The sequence below is a fragment of the Dromaius novaehollandiae genome, chromosome 3 (genome assembly GCF_036370855.1).
Source record: "Dromaius novaehollandiae isolate bDroNov1 chromosome 3, bDroNov1.hap1, whole genome shotgun sequence".
In the NCBI taxonomy this organism is placed as follows: domain Eukaryota; kingdom Metazoa; phylum Chordata; class Aves; order Casuariiformes; family Dromaiidae; genus Dromaius; species Dromaius novaehollandiae.
Window position 1 is genome coordinate 67,959,784 of NC_088100.1, and position 8,271 is coordinate 67,968,054.

Consider the following 8,271-nt stretch of genomic DNA (forward strand, 5'->3'; position numbering starts at 1 on the left):
CCTGCCATAAGAGATCGAGGGGGTGTGTAATGAGAGAGAATGCCTTTGTCCTTGACGCTGGCAGTTCAACATACAGTCCGGCCATATCAACACTACAGAACCAGGGGGTTCAGTAAAGAGGGGTTTGTATTGCAAACACTTCAGCTCTTTTCTGGTGCCACATTCAGTTCATATTGCATTTCTCCAGAAAACAGCAATGAAAGGCCAAAACATAAAAAGTGTTCAACTTAGTAATTTAAGGAAAGCATAAACAAACTATAATCAGCTCTAAAAAGGCCATCTAAACAACAGTACAGGAGCAAGAAATGAAAAGGCACAGTCTCTTACTATTTTGGACAATGACAAATTATTGATCATTTCAAAAACTGAAAAGGTAAAAAGGTAAGTATTTTTCACTATATTCCATATATATTCCCCAAAGCTCTGTAAGGATTTCATCTTGGAATCTCTAGCAAGTAGAGGCCAAACTGTGCCATAGGACCAGCTAGATCTGTGAAAGCCTTGAAGATTGAAGCCCGAGATGCTACATATTATAACTTAGCATGGATTTTTTTCTGCTAGTTTATCTAATTCTCATTAAGAAACAACTTGCTTCTTTTAGTTAAGATTTTCAAGGTAAAGTCTTGAGCATCTCTGGAGGTGGAGTAATACTCCTATAGCTAAAGCACAATAAAGAGTTATCAAGGAGTTAGGACTCCATTTCTGAGAGTGTCACAACAGATACTTTCAACCTGCAGTCCATAGAGAACAGGGTTCCTGAACTACCTCCAGGACAGCTGCAAAAGGTAACAAAAAAAAAAAAATCCACCTTATTGGCGGGCTTAAATTTGTTAAATTTGTTATACTGGGATCCTTTCTTCAGTGGACAATTGAGGGGTCAAAGCAGTTAAACCCACTGTGTCACTGAATTCTTTTACCATATTGTGGATTTCAATGAAGCCATCTATCATAACGATTAACATATGATAGCAGAGCAAAAAGCATCACATAAATGTTTCCAAAACAGTAACAACTATAGCTCTAACCCAATTTGTAATCCTGTCCTCTCCACCCTTAGCACACTAGTCTCACTATGCTGCCTATTGGTCCCTTTGCTCATCTGTACTATAAGTCTTTAGTAGCTGGGTTCACAAGAAAAACCTACCTCTGATAATTGTTCACCAGTCTCCACAAACTATGGTCATGACTTTTTGAGAGTTATCTTGCAACAGTCTACCCATCCGGCAACCTATTACATGCTGAAGGAAAATACACAGAAAGATGAAGTAGCTTATCAGCCTTGGAGCTCATTCTATAAAACATTAATGTTCCAAAAAGCAAATTCATCATATAAATTCACACAGATGCACAAGAGTCTCTGGGACTAGAACAGGATACTTCAGACTATATTTTAACCCTGCAACACGGGAACAACCCCTACCTTTTGCCTCTGCATGTGTGAATCGACAAGTCCCGATTCCACATCAGGGTGGGACTACAGCACTAGTTCTTCACTCATACACAGAAGGGAGTAACAGCAGGCTCAAATCAAGTCTGTAATCTGAGTGACTGGAACCCAGGAGTATCCTTGCAGCTGAGGATTGCCTAAGCTTCCAAAGCAAAAGCTGAAGTCACAGCCTCTATTATTTACAGCAGTAGCACATGCCATTTTAAGTTTATCCCACAGAACATTGCTGTTCTATAAATGCAAAAGCATATTACAATTGGGGAAAATACTGCTACTGCACTTTATCAGGCTTGTGCAACTTCTCTTTTATTCTGTGGCTACATTTAGAAGTACATATTCCTAGGATAGTCAAGCTGTCAAGCATTTAAATACTCACTTAAATCACACTCCAAAATATTTTTAAATAAAAAATGTGCAAAATCCAGAGAATCACTGAAGGGGAGAGAACCTTTTCCTTCACTAGGTTCTACTCATCCCCTTCCTCTCGTGTAATAATCTTGACCCAAAGTGGCAAATTATGGCAATATATTATGGCCTAACAGCATAAACATTTGCATGGTGTGACTGCATTTAACTTACCTGAAGTAGTACAAGTAATGAAAAGCTTACCCTAAACTTGTGTCATCAAAATCATGTCATACATTGTTATTAGTTTTATGATGCATAATAAAACCCCCACATTTTTGTAAAGCTATGTTTCTATTCACTTCTTAGTATTACTGATCTAAAGAAAGGCTTACCTATCATCCATCCAAATTGACAGGATAATAAAAGATCAGTAAATAATGTTTACAGAAAAGTTTGTAAATTCATTTTTACTATTGGAATATTCTGAATTTAAGGTCAAAGGCAGTAAGACGTATGCCTTTTCAAAAGGAACTCAGTTCTGTTCAATTAAGTCATAGTCAGGGCTATGGTTTTATGTCTCATCCAGTTGTTACAGTAAGTAGCTCCTCCCAAATCTGTCCATTTCTATAAACAATTAATCCCATATTCACAGCCCTTCCTTCTAAGGAATCACAGGCTGGCTTCTTTTTCCAGGAAGATTTTCTTAAAATACCTCATACTCTTTAAAGGCAAACACCTTTAAAGTAACTATGATGATTCATAAAGGCAGATGATAAATGTCACTTGCCTATCAGCAATTACATGAACTATTTTTGAATGTGGAAATTTATTTAAAAAAACAAACAAACAAGGAAGCAGTGTCCTCAACTCTCCTTCCCTAGTCTGCCCAACCAGAACATTATTTTTTTTTCTGTCCAGGTAAGATACTCACTCTCTCTCTCTCATTAAATATTCTCATTTCAGACATGGATTTTTCTTTTCCATCTCATTTAACTTTTCTTGATTTCTCCCCCTATTCACAAGCTCACTTTCTTCATGCTCATTTACAGAACTTGGGTATCTTGACACAGAAACCAAAGCACAGGACCTTTATATGTAAAGTCAAGGGTTGGGTTTTTTTAATCATACAATCACTTCCTAAAAGTGTTCCATACGTTCCACCAGAAAGGGGAAGCATAACCTGAACATCAGGTAGCCATTAAGTTTCTTAATTTAACTCAAAGCTTTTTTCTTTTTTTTTTTTCTTTTTTTTTTTTAATGTCTCTTTTAGGGATGTAGCTCTTCATGTTCAAACTCATCCAAGGATAGTTTCATTCACAGGTGGAGATCTAGTAAGTCCAGATAGCTAAGGGTGGAAAAAAAGCAAAACAAAAAAAAAGTTATTGAGTTATCCAACAGAAGTGACCCATTTCTACAATAAAAAGTATTCCTACCTCTTGCAGCTGTAACTCAAAAGCAGGTAAGGGAAATAAGTTCAACACTGGCATGCAGTTAAGTACACACTTGAGCCTTGTTGTTATAAAAACGTATCAATAACTTTGAGTTGAACAAAATAATATGCCTAAGTATTTGCAGGATTGAGGTCTTTGCCCTAAAAGTTTGACGTGACTTTCTGTAAATAGGATTAAATTGATGCATTTGTTAACAGGCAACACAAAAAACGACTTGACACTGTCTCAGTCTCAGAGTTGTGAAGGAAAATCCTATTTGTACTTCTCGTTGCTTTGGTGCAATGTTTAAGACATGCCTTCATCAGATTGTGATTGCATTTTTTTGGTGTTGGCCAATGACCTTTGGGAGAACTGCACTGGTATTGCAGTTTTACAACTCCTAGGCTGGACTACCCAATCCTTAGTAGAAAGAATATGGAAGGATGACTGAGCTCAGGGTAAGATTTTGATACGAGTTACTTAGAAACATAGGCCAAGCACTGTAGAAAATCAATTAATAATTACAGGTTTCGGAGAGGGCAAAATTATCCACTTTCAACTGCCTAACCTGAAATGTCTCTGGCAGGCAGTACTGGATGGGTTTCCTCTAATGTCCCACCCCTCCTAGCCATAGGGTCCAGGAGGGAATTCTGCTATGTTTGGGTAGAAAGAGATTCCTTTTGAACTCAGAGTGCTTCAGTGGTACTATTCAAGGCATTGAAACTTAGCCTTTTCATTCTGTTTACAAGCTGCTAAAATTAGTTAAATGGCACTAATAACAAAAATAATCAAGTAACAATTTTTAAAGGCTTCCCAGTTCCACTAATCTGCTACACTAACAACCAAGAAACCTTCACCTCAAGCTAAGGTATGCAACTATTCTACTATAGTTTTCCAGTCCTACAGAGGGTTTTTCAGCAGTGAAACAGAAATACCAAGAATACCCCAAATTAAAAAAAAAAAAGAGAGAGAGAGAGAAGAAAAGATTGCTAGATCATCTTTATAAAAGAAAAAAAGGACAAAACCAGTTCAATTTGCAGAACACTACCTCACAGAACCTAAACTAGAATAGCCTATTTAAGTGCTTTGTGTCATGATAAGAAATCTGTTCTCATAGATGCATCCTTTCTTCTATTTTCCTTCTTCACTTCTCACTTCTCCATCATCTTGGCATTTCCAACAAACATGACTGTCCTATTTTTAATGCATTGGAGAGTTTCGCATGCAAACTTACTTTTTTTAATTTTTATTTTACACATTCATCCAACTGATTCTATAAGACATTTTACTTTGGATGTACCTAACCTCACAATTTTCCTCCACCACACAGGAACACATCAGAGGATGAAAAACAGTCAGCCTGCTTGGGCTGATTCCCCAAAAGAGCAAAGATTTCCCCAGTAGCTGAGGAGACTAGCCAGGCTGACCAACACTTAACTAGGCCCCCAAGCTGACTGGCTGTTTGTTTCAGTTTCCTCTTGCCTCATTTTCTTTGTGAAAGCAGCTCCTATATTCCACATACATCTTTCCTGTTCAAGGTGCTTAACATATTTCGAATATGGAACACAAAATGTCATCCCAGGTTACCAAAAGAACTGGCATGTTAAAAGCAGCAACATTATTATTTTTTTTTTTAATAAGCCTGCCAATCCTAGAATACGTAAGAGAAGACATTGCACCTGTATTTAAGAACAGGGACAAAATAATGAGAGCATGTTCAGAGTTATTAATCTGGTGTGAATGGCACATAGGGAATTGAAAAAACATTTTGTAGGAAAGAACAAAGACACTGAGGTAAATGGGAAAATGGGTCAATATGCACTGCAAGCTGTATAGAAATGTATTAATTATTTGTATCTTTTCTTCATCAGATAATTTATCTGCTAAACAAGGGAAATATATTCAGTTATTTCTTTTTGGATTTAGCACTTGAAATGGTGCCATATGAGAGATTAAACTGAAGAGATGGGGATTAGTACAGATGGCAAGGGAAAGGAACTAATAAGGATGACAGTGGACTGTGCTCACAAGAAAACTATTAGACTAAAGAAATGTTATGAATCAGTCATGACTGAATTTTAGTATTTTTGTGAGTTGACCTTAGAACAAAAACACGAGTGTGCTAATAAAACTTGCTGATGACACAAACTTGAGAAGCAACAATACAGAGTAGAATATCTATCATTCAGAAAAAAATGGATGACCCACAGAAACCGATTCATAAAAATGGGATGAACTATTACAGTATAAAGTTCAAGGACATGAACTTAAGAACTTATAGACGTTCATTTAAAAATGGGAGCATCAATTGAAAAGAGAGGAGGAGAAACATCTGGATCTGCCAGTCAACAACAGAATACGAGTCATCAGTCTGATGAGATCATGAAGAAGGCCTAGGCAACCCAGGAGTTTTTTCTGATAGAGATCCGGAATATAAACGCTGTTGCATTAGTACTGTAAAGACTTCACCTGGGATACTGTGTACGGTTCTGATCACCTATATTAAAAATGATAAATCCAACCTGAAATGGGCACAGAGAAGTGCCAGAAGAGACAGACATTATTCTGTCCTGATATTTTTGCTTCTATCTGTATGCTATTCTGTTAAACCTACTCACATGGGTTTTTTTTTTCCCCCCTCCAATTTCATTTGCTAGATCAGGTTAGGTCCACTTCTTATATAAAAGAAGTTTAGCATTATGAAACCCTAGTTAAAAGTGAGACCTTTGAATATGTCTACAATACAAAAAAAGACAATTAATACAACCTTCTCCACAAAACCCATGGTATAATAGTAAAATAAATAGCGGCTGGTGAAAATACTTCTAAGGTCCCTAGGCTTTTCAGACAAGTGCCTTAATGGCTGAGATAAATTTTTATCTTTTTTAGCTTAACTCTACAGAGACCCATGCCATATTTATAGATTCTTCAAAACCTCTTATCATTTCAAAGTGCAGTCTCATGAGCAGTTCAAGCAAGAGGGCAGCATAGTAAAGCTCAAGCAATTCTTTTTCCCCAAAATTCAGTGGAGACAACATTCAAATACAAAAATAAATACAGAGCTCCCCAAAAATATGAAAGAATAAGAGATGAGCCATCAAGTTTTTCAAAGCTTTAAGCATCAGAATTGTAACAGCAGTTACAACCAGGGACCCAAATGAGTGGGTTCTATATTATCACTCTACACAGTAGAGAACACAACAAAAATAGGCTGCTGCAAACTCAAACATCTATCAATCATCCAGAAATAAGTCTTAAGAAATAACATAATTACAGCATGACATCTGCATTTGCAGTGGATAATCCTGCAAAAGTACATGGTCAAATATTTAAGTCCTTTAACTGTACTGATAAAATAACTCTAATCTGTACATCTAAAAGTAGGAAAATATACTCCATAAAATGTAAGGAATATGCTGAATCTGCTGCCTGATTTTTCTGTTTTTAGCAAAATACAATACAATGATAAAGATGCAGCTGTATGTACAAAGCAAGGAACTTCTTTTTCACATAGGCCTGATTAAGCGTATCACTGGTCATTTGTATCTTGTTTTTAGATGGACACAATTTCTAGATGTGAAAGTTCTGGGTATCCTTTAACATCCCAATCTCCTACATTTGTTCCCTCTTAAGAACCCCACCATCAGCTTGAGGCTTACTGGTGACACTACTCAGCTGCAAGGATTGCAAAAATCATTGCTTTCCTTCCTTGATTGTAAAGAAACATTATTGTGCAAGAAAGGGTATCCTTCTCCCAGGAGGTGAGCATACTGTATTTGTAGTGAATTTATGTACACATGCACACAGTATATACAGTACATACCGCATATACACTGTATGTGTATCCACGCACCCAGTGGTGTTTATACCTGCACGCGCATATACACCCAGTGGTATTTATACATGTGTGCGTGCGTATAAACACACAGAGTGTTTCTATATACGTGTGTGTATATACACACGCACACAGAAAAATCACTGTATTCCAAAATCACTGTATTCCTGAACTGTTATTCAGAATCATGGTTGAGCCAGGATGTGATGTTATAAATACCTAAGAATATCAGATTGACAACAATATTTATTATGCATGCATGTGAACTAGCATATTAGCATAGTAAGATCCCCTGCAACTGAATTCATATTTTCCTATATATGTTAGGAAGTACTCCAACATTTATTTTTACCATGAGAAAGCTTTTATTTTAATAAGAACAGTGAACAGGACAGACTTACATAGTGCATTTTCTGTTTGGATAGAATACAAAAAAGAATACTCGTGCTTATCAAAGCAGAAGTAGGATCAGACTCGAAGATCCATATAACACAGAAACAACCCACAGATAATCTCATGGCGGGGGGGAGGAGATACGACACCTGCACACTTAGTAGATACGTCAGTGGTTTCCAATTCTCTGATCCGCCTGCCCCCCCCCCCCCCCCCCCAGGATTAAGACCCTTCTGAATAAGCAGCCTCTTTTTATAAGTCTTAATGTGCTTTGAGTATCTGTTTCAGTTCTTTTAATTATATTTGTGACAAATACTATTTATCAGCTAGATCCCAAACTACTTAACAAATAAGTACTCTTATCCTCATTTTACAGATGGGGAAATCTACACTATAGCAAAGGAAAGGTACCTGCTGAAGATCATAGAGCAATGTAAGACTTTTCATTTATCTACTAGATTATACCAGTTCACTTAAAGGTGAACTGTTTTTTTGTGGTGAGATATTCTCACCACAATAATGTTGTCGACATCTTCCCCTCTCAGAGGGGATTAATTTTCACAGCTCTAATAGTAAAACAGAATTAAAAAAAAGTTACTATTAAATGTAGTGCTGAGTATCACATATAATCACGTTCTGAAAGCTAACAGAACAATTCATAGTAGTAAGTTCACTGCACTTGGTAATAATTTTACATTTGCGTGAACAAACCCTTAATTACTTTCCTAATAATATTTGCTTTGTATGTTTATTAGACTGTTTAATGATATTTCTTACCAACATCTGCAAGAGATTGGAACTAATGACTTGGCATTTTG